Source organism: Amblyomma americanum, chromosome 1 (assembly GCF_052857255.1).
Source record: "Amblyomma americanum isolate KBUSLIRL-KWMA chromosome 1, ASM5285725v1, whole genome shotgun sequence".
Classification (NCBI taxonomy): Eukaryota; Metazoa; Arthropoda; class Arachnida; order Ixodida; family Ixodidae; genus Amblyomma; species Amblyomma americanum.
The window spans coordinates 521,086,771-521,103,268 of record NC_135497.1 but is presented as its reverse complement, the minus strand read 5'-3'; the positions used below and the strand labels follow the sequence as shown (position 1 = coordinate 521,103,268).

The following is a 16,498-nucleotide window of genomic DNA, read 5'->3' as shown; positions in this document are numbered from 1 at the left end:
TGAGCTTTAGTTTATTTTATGGAGTGTTGCTTTGATTGGTTCTCGAAGTGTCGAGTACCCACGAGAAACTGTGCCCCTTGTTACGTTTCGAAATATCCCGAGCCTCGGGACAGTGGGTTTCGGACGGACATCCGCTGGTCTGGCCAAACTGCTCCAAGCTGCTTCCTCGGGTTCACGGCGCGCGTATGTTTTCAATTGTGTGCATAGGGAGAGCGGCGCCGAGAGGGTCGTGCGCTAAGTGGCAAAGCCCATTACAACCAGTTGCCGGAGGCGGCGAGAGTGTGTCTGGGTGTCCTGTTGGGTGGCCCGTGCCCGGCGGCGGACGCGGCTGCTGTTGTTTACAGCGAGCCCCACCACCTGTGTACCAGCCGTTCTGAAGACGCCTCCTCTTCCATTGTGCGGAACTCTGTTCGCAAGTGCTGCTTCGACTTGTGCCTTGTTTTCGCTCCTTCCACCTGGGTCGCCTTTCGTGTTTGTCATCGCTGCTGCAGGAACGGCCAGGCGCCGGAAGTGGCGAGGGTGTGTCGGGGACGTCTCGGTGGGTGGTTCCCGAAGAAAGTGCACGTGACCCAAAAGGGTAGTGATTGGACGCTTTTGATTAAACCAAGTTCCCCAACTAGGGACCTGGGGACACGGGACCCTTTAAAACGAGCCGTAGTGCTCATTGTGGACCAAAAATCGCTTCGATCACCATGTAAATAAATCTCTGTTAGTTTTCTCTATTGCTCGACTCGTCTCTGCATCGTCGTCAAACGCGATGCCCGAGTGCCTGCTGCCCGACTTCTGACGATCGGCTCTTCGCTACCCGTTTGGTCTGCTAACGGAGCAGACACAACGCAACAACTGGTTGGCAGCGTCGGGATCGACTCCGCTGGGATCATGGTTGCACAGTTCGGTGAGTGCTGGGATTTTCTTCACTGAGGTTTCACCAGGCTTTGTACTTAGTTAGCTTACAAAGGTTTTGTATATTGTGGCTATCTTTGACATGTTGTTTCAAAGTAAGTTGAAATATTTCCTGGTAAAGTGAAAATCTTGCAGCTCTAGAGGCAGCCATGGATCTGAAAGCATTAAAAAAGCCGCTTTTGCTGGAGTTGGCCAAAAATTTGGGTTTGGATGTCCCGGACCAAACAAGAAAGCCAGCCATCATCGCGGCTATGGAGGCACTTCAGGCAGACGACGATGAGCTCTCAGAATGTCTGGAGCTAATAGCGGAAAGAGAGAAATCAGAGCGGGAAGCAGAACAGAGAAATGATAAACGCTTAGAGAAAACGCTTGAGCTTAAGCGTCTTGAACTGGAGGTGCTAAAGGCTCGAAACGAAAGCGGTGAGAGCATAGCACCTAGCGTAGGAGAGCAAAAGTCGGTTAGAATGAAAGACCTCATGCAACCTTATAGGAAAGGAGAGGACATAGGTCTGTTTCTGGTAAACTTCGAGCGCACGTGTGAGAAGGCAGGGTTTACCAGGGCAACGTGGCCACAGTGCTTGCTGACTCTATTGTCAGGTGAGGCTGCCAATGTGATTGCCCGCTTGTGTAAGGAAGATTCAGACAACTACGACAAAGTGAAGTCTAGTCTGCTGAAAAAGTACAGAATGTCAGCTGAGGCATTCCGTCAAAAATTTCGCAACGCCGAGAAGCAGAGGGATGAGTCATACCCAGACTTCGCGTACAAGCTGATGGCTAACCTGGGAGAATGGCTAAAAGAAGCTAAGGCGTATGACGAAAGCGAGAAAATGATGCAATGCTTCGGCCTCGAGCAGTTCTACCGTCGGTTGCCTGAAGACATAAGGCACTGGGTGCAAGACAGGCAAGACGTTACGACTGTCTCGAAGGCAGCTGACCTGGCAGAAGAGTTCGTCTCACGCCGTGCACTCGACAGAAAGGAAAGCCCCAAAAAAGAATGCCAGAACAGGAAAGCATCTGGAGAGAGGGGGCAACTTTTCAAAGTGAAGGAGCAGGCACGGAGTGTAGAATCTTCAGAAAAGGGCGCGGGGATAAAAGAGGAAGCACCTGAAGCAGAAGAGCGCCAAAAGAAAGCATTTGAAAAGAGACGGGCGCCGGTGTGCTATAACTGACAAAAGCCGGGACATATGGCGGCGGTGTGCAAAAACCCAAAATTTGTTTGCTTGTCAGTGGACAGCAACGAGGAAAATTTGAAGCTTCTAGAGCCCTACGTCCGAGATCTTGTAGTGAATGGAAAGCCGTGTCGCGTGCTGCGAGATTCGGCAGCTACAATGGACGTAGTCCACCCATCGTATGTAGAGCCAGGGCAATTCACCGGGGAGTGTGCCTGGATTAAACAGGCGGTGGAAGCCAATAGCGTGTGCCTTCCTATTGCTAACATAAGCATTGAAGGCCCCTTTGGAGTACTTCATACGGAGGCTGCCGTGTCAGCCAGCCTGCCGATGCAGTACCCCTATCTGTTTTCAAACAGATCAGATCAACTGCTGCGGCAGAAGGACCTCGTGTTCGGTGAGGGGACTGTCTACGCGCTAACTCGCTCGAAAGCACGAAAAATTGCCGCTAAGGCCATGCCGCTGGAAGCGTCAAGTAGCGTTGGTACGGTGGAAAGTGAGCCTCCTGACGCGTCAGGAGAGGTCCCCGCAACGGCGACTGAAGAAGTAAACATTCTGGGCAGGCCTGAAAGAAGCAAAAATTGTATGGAGCTTAAAGAGACCTCTGGTGAGCTTCTGATAACACCGGCATCTGATAGCCTGCAAAGATTGCTAGGGGTTGACCGATCGTCCTTGATAGCTGAACAAAGGGCAGACTCCACACTGCAGAATCTTAGGTGCCGGGATGAAGAAGGTGTTGCAAAGAAAAATGTGCTATTTCAAGAAAGGTCCGGGGTACTCTATCGTAGGTATCATGATCGCAGAGGGGTACAGTTCGACCAGTTAGTCGTGCCTAAACGCTACCGTCACGATCTTTTGCACTTGGTTCATGGTAGTTCGTGGTCGGGTCATTTAGGGCTCAGGGAAACGAAGGACCGCTTGCTGCAGGAATTCTACTGGCCGGGATGCTTTCGGGAGGTAGAGAATTTTGTAAAGACCTGCGACACATATCAACGGGTGGGCAAGCCAGGAGATAAGGCGAAAGCCCCAATGAAGCTCGTTCCGGTGATCACAGAGCCATTTCGACGGCTCGTGATTGACACGGTTGGCCCCCTTCCCAAAACAGGGTCTGGTTACTGTCACATATTGATTGTAGTCTGTCCCGCTACTAAGTTTCCTGAGGCAGTGCCGCTGAAAGAATTAAGCTCAATAGAGGTCGTAAACGCACTCCTGTCCATTTTCGCGCGGGTCGGGTTTCCCGCGGAAATACAGTCGGATCAGGGGACCGTTTTTACCAGCGCGCTAACTACAACCTTCCTGGAGAGATGCGGGATTAAACTAATAAATAGTTCAGTGTACCACCCGCAGTCCAATCCAGTGGAAAAGATGCATTCGGTTATGAAACGCGTGCTGAGGGCACTGTGCTTCGAACGCAAAGTCGACTGGGATGCCTGCTTGCCGGCCACAATGTTTGCCCTCAGAACCGCTTCTCATGAGGCCACGGGATTCACACCAGCGGAACTGGTCTACGGCCGTTCCCTGCGATCTCCACTCCGCATCCTTCGGGAATCGTGGGAAGGCCGAGGAGATGACCCCACGGTGGTTGAATATGTGCTCGCGCTGCTTGAATGACTGCACAAAGCGCAGGAGCAGGTGGGACGCGAGATGAGTAAAGCGCAAGTAAAGGCCAAGCACTATTATGACCGGACGGCGAGATCACGCTGTTTTGAAGCCGGAGACGAGGTAATGCTACTGAGGCCTTCGAAGAAAAACAAACTAGAAGTTCAATGGGAGGGCCCAGCGAAAGTCATTCAGAGACTGTCGGACACGAACTATATAATAAACATGCCTGGAAAGCGAAAGGTACAGCACATATACCACACCAACCTGCTCAAACCGTACCGAGAAAGAGAAAAGATAGTAAACATGTCGCTGAATGTTCCTGAAGAAACGCCGTTTGATTTCCCGGAACTAGGCGCTCCGAAAAACGAGGGCAGCACTGACCTAGCGATCAAGGCCATGGTAGAGGCTACTGAGCTCAGTGTTGATCAAAATAGAGATTTAACAGAACTCGTGCGCGAATTCAAAGACATGTTCTCGGACAAGCCAGGCAGAACTACTATGATAGTTCACGACATCGAGCTTACTTCCTCTCAGCCCGTACGTTCGAAAGCTTACCGGGTATCGCCGCGGCAAAGGGAGATTATGGAGGCTGAAATTAAAAGAATGCTTGACCTCGACATCATTGAGGCTTGCGAGAGTGACTACACCTCGCCGCTCATTTTGGTGGAAGTCCCTGGCAAGGAACCACGTCCTTGTATTGATTATAGGAGGCTAAACCTCATAACCAAGGATCAGACCTACCCCATACCCAACATCGAGGAGAGAATTGAGAAAGTTAGCAGCGCTCAGTATATCTCTACGTTCGATCTCGTTCGGGGCTATTGGCAGGTGCCACTTACCGAACAGGCAAGCAGATATGCGGCATTTATCTCGCCCGTAGGGACATTCGGTCCTAAAGTATTAAGCTTCGGCTTAAAGAACGCTCCCTACTGCTTCTCGTCCCTGATGGATAAGGTTTTGAGGGGATTGCACGATTTTGCCCTGCCCTATTTAGATGACGTGGCAGTGTTTTCGGGATCGTGGTCCGAGCATATCACGCACCTGCGAACGGTTCTTGAACGTTTTCGCGACGCGGGTCTGACAGTGAAAGCTCAGAAATGCCAGCTTGGACGTGCAGAGGTGACCTACTTGGGTCACATAGTGGGGCGAGGCCACCGTCGACCATCTGAGGTGAAGGTGACAGCTATCAGTAATTTCCCGCAGCCGCGTACTAAAACGGATGTGTGGTCATTTTTGGGAGTAGTCGGATACTACCAGCGCTATATCCCACGTTATTCAGAGCTTGCCAGTCCTCTCACTGATGCTCTCAGAAAATGCGAGCCGCAGATCCTCCGCTGGGACGAAAAAAAGGAAAAGGCTTTCTTAGCCTTGAAAAGCGCGCCAATGGGCCAACCTGTGCTGCAGGCACCCGACTATTCAAGGCCATTTGTGGTACAGTGCGATGCCAGCGACCGCGGCATGGGCGTGGTATTGTGCCAAGGAGCCGAGGAGGAGGAAGAGCATCCGGTGCTCTACGCTAGCCGCAAGCTTACGTTACGAGAAGAAGCATATAGCGCCTCGGAGAAGGAATGCGCCTGTCTTGTGTGGGCTGTGCAGAAACTTGCATGCTACCTCGCCGGTTCCAGGTTCACCATTGAAACCGATCATTGTCCTCTCACGTGGTTGCAGAGTATGTCCCCTAAAAACGGCCGACTGCTCCGCTGGAGCCTCGCACTGCAGCAATACTCTTTTGACGTTCGGTACAAAAGAGGTAAATTGAACGGCAATGCCGATGGCTTAAGTCGCTGCTTTTAGTGTAACTGATAGCCTCGGAGATTCTGGCTTGTGTGCATTTTTTTTCCTGACTTATGCGTACTATCACTTTCTTTTTATCGGGCATCTTCAACTTTTGTTTGTATGTTTGAAGAATGCTCAGGTTGCTTCAATTGCTGCCGTAATTGTGCAAGGATTAAAACCGTTTTGGTTGAAAAGAAGCCTGGTAAATTTCAGGGAGAGAGTCATGGCACTTGCTTGCTTTGCAGTTGTGGTTTCTGTGTTGTTCAACTGATGCTGCCTTCCTAGGAAGTAAACTGGCCTGCAGAGAACAAGAAGCCGTCATTTTGAGAGAAAAAAAAGGAGCTGCAGAGACTTCCTGAAGAAACAGAGTACCAGCATCAGTGAAGCACATGGTGAACACCATCCGCCCCAGTTATCCCTCTGAACAATGATTGTTGACCTTTGTCCATCGGGATCTCGGACGCCGCCGGAGAAGCTGTTACGTTTCGAAATATCCCGAGCCTCGGGACAGTGGGTTTCGGACGGACATCCGCTGGTCTGACCAAACTGCTCCAAGCTGCTTCCTCGGGTTCACGGCGCGCGTATGTTTTCAATTGTGTGCATAGGGAGAGCGGCGCCGAGAGGGTCGTGCGCTAAGTGGCAAAGCCCATTACAACCAGTTGCCGGAGGCGGCGAGAGTGTGTCTGGGTGTCCTGTTGGGTGGCCCGTGCCCGGCGGCGGACGCGGCTGCTGTTGTTTACAGCGAGCCCCACCGCCTGTGTACCAGCCGTTCTGAAGACGCCTCCTCTTCCATTGTGCGGAACTCTGTTCGCAAGTGCTGCTTCGACTTGTGCCTTGTTTTCGCTCCTTCCACCTGGGTCGCCTTTCGTGTTTGTCATCGCTGCTGCAGGAACGGCCAGGCGCCGGAAGTGGCGAGGGTGTGTCGGGGACGTCTCGGTGGGTGGTTCCCGAAGAAAGTGCACGTGACCCAAAAGGGTAGTGATTGGACGCTTTTGATTAAACCAAGTTCCCCAACTAGGGACCTGGGGACACGGGACCCTTTAAAACGAGCCGTAGTGCTCATTGTGGACCAAAAATCGCTTCGATCACCATGTAAATAAATCTCTGTTAGTTTTCTCTATTGCTCGACTCGTCTCTGCATCGTCGTCAAACGCGATGCCCGAGTGCCTGCTGCCCGACTTCTGACGATCGGCTCTTCGCTACCCGTTGGGTCCGCTAACGGAGCAGACACAACGCAACACCCTGGAGAGCTGACACTTGTATTGTGAAAGTGTTGCGGCCTTTTTGTTAGTAAGCATAAACGAGCTGAAAGCAAGCTCGGTTTATACTCTTAGAGGGGGCGTGTAAGGCCGCCCCTCTTTTCCAGCTGCATACCTTTGCAGGAAGTCGGACGCCGGCACACGTGGAAACCGCTCCCCAGTATAAGCGAGAGCCTCCGAATACATACGGGGAACGAAAATGGTCGCTTGACGCACGGACTCCCCCCCCCCTAACGACGTGGGCTATCGCCGGGAAGGCACCCACAGCTTCCCGCCGTGCCTCGTGAACAAAAGCGCATTCCCAGGAGGGCCGTGACGGACACCTGTCATGGCGGACAGGCAGTACTCGCCAAGAATGTGGGAAAACAGGTACTAGTGAACAAAAGCGCATTCCCAGGAAGGCCGTGACGGACACCTGTCATGGCGGACAGGCAAGACTCGCCAAAAATGTGGGAAGACAGGGGCGACCCTTAATCTGGTTTCCCGGAGCGACAGACGAACCCCTTCATGCTTGTTAGCTGTGTCCCGCCGTCGGTAGCGCGGCAGCATCGTGGGCCCTTTCGCCCCCTCCTCTGTTGCTGACGAGCGACGCGGACCGATGGTGGGTGGCGGTATGCATGCCTGAGGCAAGGATTAGCTCCGAAGGGAGAGCCTGTGGATACTCTCACTTGAGAGAGTGGTGGCGTTTTTGGTTGTTTATTCAGTTTGTATTGTTACCAGACTCTGGGTTCGAGGCTAAGCCCAACCCAAGGGGTTGTCCCCATCTCGCATGTTATTTTTGATTGCAGAATTGATGCTTTGGGCGGGCCACTGAAAATGACCGCCCTTAGTCCTTTGTTAATCAAGTGCTCAAAAGTGCATGTAAACGGATGCAGCCCAGTCCAGTGTGAGCTGGGGCTCCATGCTTAGCATGTAACGTGATGCTACTTAGGCTCTAACCTGCCCGGTCGATGAGTAAAGTAGCGCAAAGTTTGTTCTTTTGTAAATTCAATTCTGCGGTTTCCAGTTTAACTCTCGGTTTATGTATGTTGTAAATATATGCTCTGCTGTCATCATCTACAAGCTCGCCTCCTGTTCATCTTCCAAGCCGAACGACACTAGAGGAAGGGTTGTGAACCATCCTCGAAGAAACGAACGAACGTTTGAAATTCTACTAATATCCAAGGCCAGTATGGCTCGAGTAGCGGCTGTACTACGCTTAGAGAGACTTTTTAAGGGCTAGAGACTCTTTAAGGCCGAGAAGTGCGTCGTGCGTTGAGATGTTTGGACGGAAGCTAAACTGAACGTTGGAGAGGAAGCATGTTGTTTCTAGGAACGGTTGCAGGCAATAGAGAATAACGTGCTCGAAGAGCTTGCCGACACAGCTCGTTAAGGAGAGGGGGCGTAAATTTTGAAGGGTGAGGGGTTCGCCCGGTTTGGGTATAAATCACATACTGGCATAGGTCCAGGCTGACGGGAGCGTCCCAGCGTGCGAGTGGTAATTAATGAGCTCCGTGAGTTCCAGAAGTGAGACTTCATACAGATTGAGTAGTGCATTGTGCGTTATGCTATCCGGCCCCGGCGCCGTGAAGCGGTGAATACTAAAGAGTGCTCGGCGGACTTGGGTTAAGGTAATGTCGGCATCAAGTTCCGGGTTAGGTGGAGGTGGATTAAGTGGATCTGCTGACTGAAAGGTAGGGGTATATAAGTGCCCCGTAGTTGGCCAATTACATGTGAGCTCTCTTGAAGCTCTAGTTTCATTAGATGTTGTGTGCTTACTTGTTTCTCAGATTTAGTGGTTTTTGGATTTAAGAGAGCAAGTAGGAGGGAACACGTGCGTTTAGTGCTTAATGTACCCTTGAGGTCGTTACAAAAGGTTGCCCAGTTTGCGCGGGCTAGAGTGTTCGGGTATTCCTCAGCCTCACGAGTGAGAGCGGCTATGCGGAGTCTCAATTTACGATTGTGTCGCTGGCGACGCCAGAGCTTGAGCAGTACCTGTTGGGCCTACCATAAATGAGCCAGACGCGCATCAACCTGCGGTGCCGCAGGGGTGTTTTAATGCGTTTCCTGTTCGTCTGGATAGCCTCCAGAAGATGGTTTTATGCTTTATAGTTTATCGGGGTTTAACGTCCCAAAGCGACTCAGGCTATGAGGGACGCCTTAGTGAAGGACTCCGGAAATTTCGACCACTTGGGGTTCTTTTACGTGCACTGGCATTGCACACCACACAGGCCTCTAGAATTTCGCCTCCATCGAAATTCGACCGCCGCGGCAGGGATCGAACCCGCGTCTTTCGGACCAGCAGCGGAGCGCCATAACCACTCAGCCACCGCGGCTGCTAACAAGATGTCTGTCTAGTAAGTGAGAGTACGGGGTTCGGTAGAATCAGCTGCCAAGTATGAGCGCAATTTATCCCAGTCAGTGAGGAGCTGTGAACGAGGGCTGAAAATCTTGGACTCGTAAGCAGGAGTAGTGGAGACTCGAAAGTGGTCACTCCGAAGGCTGTCTTGGAGGACTGTGTGAGATTATTGATGATGTTCGGTGTGGCTTGGCCCATGTGAGATCGGGTGTGCTGTCCCGGGTGACACGTGTGCTAATGCGAGTGAGCACGGTGGGGTTTGTGATCAGGCCAAGGTTGTAATCAGCCATTGCGGTAGACAAGAGGTTATCTTAGGGGGTATCCGTGGTGTATCCCAAGTGCGCGTGACGTCTATAAAAATGCCCCAGCACAAGGAGCTTTGAGGAAAGAAAGGCGCCCAGGATGCCCAGAATAACTCAGCCTTTATCTTTGAGATTGATGTATCTGTTAATAATGAGACCATATGTGTGCCAGGGTGAGCTTTCTATCGCGGTATACTGAGTGTCCATGCTTGCGGGCGATTTTGTCAATGTGCGGTCTAGCACCGACATGGATGCGAGTGTCAAGATTGCCGTACGTGGCGTAAGGGCTGCCGTGTGATAAACGGGTATATGTAGGAAATTTGTTTACGGCTCTTGCAGAGCGATGACATGAGGGTATTAGGGGAGTTTGAGATATATGCTGCTAGTTGCGCTTGTATGCTACGACCGTTCCAATGCCATATATTTGTTTCTTTTGGTGTAGTTGTTCAGCAGCTATAGTGCTGATTATACCAATAATTTCTGAACGAAATTCAACGGAACGTATGTATTGCTTTACCGCCTCTTGAGGTGTAATAGGGGTTCAGGGGTTGGATAAGGGGTACCAGGGGAGGCTGCTTGGACGGGCCACTCGCCTTTTTTAGCTGCGCCGGCTCCTTTCTGAGGAGTAGCGTTCCGGGATGACAACGCCTCCCACGTCTCCTGGATGCGGGCTGCGGATTCACTGGCTTTAGAGGTAGAGTCCCGCGGCTCGATGACGTCCGTCTTGGTACCACTAGGTTCCAAAGTTTTATGTCCGGCGTTCACTGTGTCCACACTATGCTTTTCCGTCTGGTTTTTGTTACCTTGTTCGTGCGACAGTTCCGGGTTCTCGGTCTCCATAGCCTGCTCCAAAGATGCCTTGGCGGCCGTGGTGACCACTGGGTTCTTCCTCTGCGGTGGGAGGGGTGGTCATTCTTTTGTGCTTTGGTTCAAAGGTTTCTTTGGGTGGACGGCGGGTGCCTTGCTTGGACCGTTGGTTTCATTCACTTTCATGGGCAGTGTTGTGCTGTTGCTATATCTTCTACATCTTTGCTGTTCTCCCGGCTTGTATACTGGTTTGGTTCAATTTGCGGCAATGCTCATTACTGGGTCGATGCTCGGTCTTGTGCTCCTGTCCAGTCTTGTGCTTCGGCGCACTCTTTTGCTTCTTCTCAGTCTTTTGGTTCTTCTGCTGTTAAATGTTTTCGACCACTTGGGGAAATTTAATGTGCACTGGCACTGCACACCACACGGCCGCACTGGTGGTGCAGTTCTCGATTTTTTATGAAAATTGCGCCCGCTGGCCTCCACTACAGTATCCCCACCGCAAAACATCATTATTGGCACACCGTTGCTAAACTGACAACATAGAGTTGCAACGTGATAGGCATCCCACCAGACTGTTGGCGTCAAGCGTTCTGTTTGGGGGAGCTGCCGATATGACATTTTCTTAAACACGAAGACCGGCACTAGGTAGTTTACAAGTCGTCTGTGAAAGAGCGGTTTACTTGTGCGTCAAGGGTCATGCGAACGCAAACATTATCTTGTATAGTGCTGTCTGTGCAGACATTTTAATAATGTTGCACGCACGCATTCTTAAATTTCACCGTTAAAACCTTTACATCGGATCTAAAAGAGCACAAGTAGTTAAAAAGAAATGTCGCAGACACTTCCAGGGGTGTTAGCTAGAGGATGGACAATATTAATATTAATAATAATAACTATTGCTTTTTGAGGAAAGGAAATGGCGCAGATTCTGTCTCATATATCGTATATATGTCGAATTGAGAAGAGCTCGCGTGTGCCGCAACCACAGATGTGTCGTCTTCAATGCAACACAAACATAGCGAGATAGCCAGACTAGCCTGGACTTGCAATAAAGATTAACCAAGGCCAACCATGCTGTGCCTTATCTTTCGCTACGTATATCCAGGCGTAGTTGAGCTAAGCCGCTGCCAATTCTCTCTCTCTCTCTCGCTCTCTATTTACTGCGCATGCGCCACTACTAGTACCGAGCCACAGGTGTTACCCTATGAGCAAAGCCGCGCATTTCCTCAAAAGTTAAGTCTCAATTTTCAGTTCTCTCTTATTTACCCGAGCCAGAGGCGTTCCGCCGCGGCGCAGCGCAGCACCTTTCCTCAAAATCCAACTTCAATTTTCAGTTTTCTCTTTTTCGTCCTTATGGAGGAAAAACGCTAACGCGCCCGTGTGCTGTGCGATGTCAGTGCACGTTAAAGATCACCAGGTGGTCGAAATTATTCCGGAGCTCTCCACTACGGCACCCATTTCTTCCTTGCGTCTTTCACTCCCTCCCTTATCCCTTCCCTTACGGCGCAGTTCAGGTGTCCAGCGATATATGAGACAAATACTGCGCCATTTCTTTCCCCCCCCCCCAAAAAAAACAAACCAATTTTCGTCCCCATATGCAGACGACATAGCTCTGTGGTTACGGGGACCACCGGGCGAGGCGTTCCGCGTGCGGGGGTGCCTTCAGGGAGCCCTGACCGCAATCGATGCCACCTTGCGCGGCCTTGGTCTGTCGCTGAGGGCGGGCAAATCGGTGGCCATGGCCTCAGTTTCGCGCGCACCTTGCGCCACTGTCACTGGACGGGACTCCAATTCTTCGGCGTAAATCGGTGCGGTACCTTGGTCTAGACATCGACTGGCGCCTTTCCTTCCGCCCCGCGGCGACCAAGGCCTGTCTGCAGATGAAGAGGATCACCGCCGCGCTGCACAAGCTCACTGCTCGAGGCCAGGGCATCTCCCAGCAAGCCGCGCTGCGGCTATACAATGCCGCAGCTTTGGAGGCGGTGCTCTATGCGCTGCCGCTCGTCACGGTGCGCAAGCCGCGCTGGAAGAAACTCGAGCTCCCGCACCGCAAATCCCGGCGCGTGTGCCTAGGCCTGCTAAAAAACTCGCAGTGCGCCGCAACATTGGCCGAGGCAGGAGCGTGGCCGTTTGAGCTCCAAGCAGCGCGCAGGGCACTGAATCACATCGACCGGCTTCACCGGGCACCGGACGGCGGCTCGCTGCTGCAGCGTATGCGATCGCACCCGCGCTCACGAATGGGCGCGGTGCTGCTCGAGTATGAGCAATTCACACAAGGCCCACCCCCTACGGGTCCTGTGCGCCCTGTTCTGCTGCCTCGGAGGTACAGCGAGAGATCGTCGGCATTACGGGAAAGCGGAGCACACCCCTCTGTCCTGTGCAACAGCTGGCCAGAGCCCTCATACACGAGGAGCTGCAGGACCATCTCCTTGTGTATACCGACGGCTCAGTGGCCAGCGACAGCTGCTGCCTTTCTGTGGCGGCTACCATCCCCGCCCTGCGACTGCACAGCCAGCAACACGCAACCTTCCTGGGCTCCTCCACCACGGCGGAGTTGATGGGGATCCGGCTCGGGCTGGACCTGCTGCTCACCCTCGGCCCTCCGCGGCCCAGGAGTGCTCTGCTGTGCGACTCCCGCGCCGCCCTCAGCCGCCTGCAATCTATCGGCCGCGATATTTTACTAGTGCGGGACATTAGCTCGCGCATCGAGGGCGTCGCGCAGTGAGGTTGTGCCGTGCGTGCACAGTGGGTGCCCGGTCACTGCGGCATCGCCGGCAACGAAGAAGCTGACGACCTCGCGACCGCTGCACACTGTAAGGTTTCTGGCGACAGCCCGTGGCCTGATTTAGCTGCGTATTCGGCCCGGACACCTGGAACCGGGGTCACTGCACAGCGATAGGCATCTTGGTTCCCCCGGCCGGTGCTCGCCTGGTTTATTGGATTCCAGACGGAGGATTATGCTGCCGTTTGTAAACAACATTGTTCCCGGAAAATCGACCGTGCGGGACGGAGGCAGTTAGCGACCGCCTGAACTATGCAGGGGTGGCTCACCCCTTCATCTGTGCCTGCTCGCCGGCGCCTCGCCCATTCGGACTTCCCGGAAGACGTGTTCGGCTTGACAGCGTGAGAACAGTCGTTCGGACGCGAAGACAACGCTCTCTCTGGTGGGGCGATTGTCCAGCGACACCCTCTCTCTCCGGCGAGGCTTGTGACGGGTGCGTGTCGCTATGAGAAGTGGTGTGTGTGTGTGTGTGTGTGTGTGTGTGTGTGTGTGTGTGTGTGTGTGTGTGTGTGTGTGTGTGTGTGTGTGTGTGTGTGTGTGTGTGTGTGTGTGTGTGTGTGTGTGTGTGTGTGTGTGTGTGTGTGTGTGTGTGTGTGTGTGTGTGTGTGTGTGTGTGTGTGTGTGTGTGTGTGTGTGTGTGTGTGTGTGTGTGTGTGTGTGTGTGTGTGTGTGTGTGTGTGTGTAAGACAACGCAAGTTAGGCCACGCCCAACCTGGCGAAGACCTCCTCGAACCTGGGGAATCCTAGGGACCGGACCCTTTTTAAACCGAACGACGAGTGCCGTGAGGAAGGAATCCTCGATCATCCTCAGGTCTTCTCAGATCCTCCGACCTTCCCCCATCACCCTCCAATGGGTTCCAAAATCTTGTAAATAATGTAAAATAAACCCCCTGTACAGTTTCCTTCATAACCCAGTCCGACAACGTCATTCGGAGAAGGGACCTGCGGCGCTGAAAGAGTCAGCTCACTCAAGGACCCCTCACCTCCCACAACTGGTTGGCAGCAGCTGGGATGGACCGTGCGACATCGTACTTTCTCAACCGGTAAGCGTTTCGGCATTTTGCTATACGATTCGCGAGGCTTCAGATTTTGAGAGAATAATCTAGAATCACTGGGAAGTGTATGTCAATTGAGAAAGGGTAATCTCACGACATTTTGAAGATAGCATTGCCAAAGCAGAGAAAGCGTTGTCATGGACCTTATGAAATTGTCAATGTCGGACTTGCTGTTGTTATGCGAGGAATTGTCAATAAAAGTACAGGTTAAAATTACAAAACTTGAAATATGCAAGACAATTGAAAAACACGTAGATGACGATCAGCTGGTAGATACGTGGCGTTTGGTACAGGAAGAAAAAGAAAAAGGAAGCGGAATGGAAAAAAGAGAAAGAACGGCAAAAGTGGGAAGCTGAAGAAGAAGAAAGAAATCTAAAGCGATTCCAGCTTAAAACGAAAGTCGAAAAAAGGCGACAGTATGAGAGCCGGGTCTGCTGAAAGAGCAAGCGATGTACAATCATAGAGAATGAACAGATTCATGCAGCCCTATGAAAGTGGAAGGGACATAGGATTGTACCTGGGAAACTTTGAGAGAACTTGCAAAAGGGAGAACTTTGCTCGCAGTACATGGCCGCAACGGCTTCTGACACTCTTGCCATGTGAAGTAGCTGAAGTCAAAGCGAGACTTAGCACACAAGACGCAGCTGACTACGAGAAAGTCAAAGCCAGCCTGCTAAAAAGGTACCGGCTGTCAGCAGAAGCTTTCCGACAGCGCTTCAGGAACACAATGAAAAACGATAGCGAGGGCTATCCAGATTCCGCGTACAGCATAAGGACGAATCTGCTAGAGTGGCTAAAAGGAGCGGAGGTTTATGAAAGCTGAGACAAAATCAACGAGTGTTTTTGCCTTGAGCAATTTTGCAGAAGCATTCCCCAAGTGGTGAAACTGTGGGTTCAAGACAGGGAAAAAGTCGACACAGTTGAAAGGGCCGCTGGGTAGCAGAGGAGTACGTTTCGCGCAGAAGGTTGAGCACTGAAGAGGGTGCGTCACACGCTCGAAACGCGATGCGAGATAAAGGGCCTAGCAGAAAGACGCGAAGTGCTAGAAGTTCGGAGCAATCGGAGGCACCGAAGGTAGCGCCTGAAAAGCGTGAAGAACAGGCGAAGAGACAGTGAGCAGACAAAGCCGCGAAAAAAAGAGTTTGAGGCTAGTAGGCCATTTTGTTGCTGCAACTGCAATGGTGTCGGGCACTTTGCAGCCAATTGTACAAATCAACGTTTGGCGTTCTTGTGCGTCGAGGATAACGCCGAGAATTTAGAGGTACTTAAGCCATACCTGCACGAGCTGCACGTTAACAGGAAACCGTGCAGGGTGCTTCGTGATAGAGCCGCGACGATGGACGTTGTCCAGCCGTCTTACGTTTCAGTGGACGATTTTACGGGAGAAGTCTCGTGGATAAAACAGGCAGCAGAAGAACACAGTGTATGCCTTCCAATAGCTAGAGTAAGAATTAGTGGACCGTTTGGAGAGCTTGTCACTGAGGCCGCAGTTTCGAAGGCCGTGCCACTTCAATATCCTTACCTCTTCTCGAATCGATCAGACCAATTGCTACGCGAGAGAGGCCAGAAGTTCGGAAGTGGGGTGATACAAGCTTTGACAAGGTCGAAAACTCGTCAGCTCGCATCTCAACGCAGTGGGGTTCCCGAACCTCAGACAACCAGAGACGCACCAGCCAGCATATCGTTGCAAACAAAAGAGGAGGGAAGGGAAACAACGAGGAATGAAAGCCAGACAGCTAACCGAGCCGTTGAGCGACCAGGGACTTCAACCACTTAGTCGGTAGAGGAGGCAGAAAACGCGGAAGGATCCGTTTTATCTCCAACATCGCGTAGTTTTGACGCCTTCTGCAGGTGGACAGGGAGTCCCTAATAAAAAAACAGAAGCAGGATCCCACTTTGGAAAGACTGCACCTTACAGCTAAAGAGGGCATCACGAGACGCAACATAACGATGCATGAGAAGGGAGGCTTACTATACCGACACTACCAGGACCGAAAAGGCAAAACATTTGATCAACTGGTCGTGCCCGAAAAATACAGAGCGGACATTCTGAGTCTCTGCCATGTAAATGGCTGGGCAGGACATCTGGAAATCAATAAAACAAAGGAGCGGCTATTAATGGAATATTATTGGCCGGGTTGTTTCAAAGATGCAGAACGCTACGTAAAATCATGCGATGCGTGCCAGCGCGTGGGCAAGCCGTGAGAGACATGGAAGGCTAAACTGAAAATTGTTCCATTGATGTCGGAACCCTTCCGCCGGCTTGTAATAGACACAGTAGGCCCTTTGCCTAAAACGAAATCAAGCATAAGTACTTGCTTACTATGCTATATCCCGGCACAAAATTTCCCGAAGCAATTCCGTTGATGGACTTGAGCTCCACAGAAATATTTGACGGCCTTTTGTCAGTGTTCGCGAAAATAGGATTTCCGGCCGAAATCCAAGCCGATCAGGCGACAGTCTTTACAAGCGCCTTGACGACCACATTCCTAGAAAGATGCGAAA

The 16,498-nt window shown here is 51.8% G+C and overlaps 1 pseudogene; it reads left to right on the top strand.

Moving 5' to 3' along the window:
* Positions 1-1,448: 1,448 nt before the first annotated feature.
* LOC144128693 (uncharacterized) overlaps positions 1,449-16,498 on the top strand; it is an 88,407-nt pseudogene continuing 73,357 nt past the window's right edge.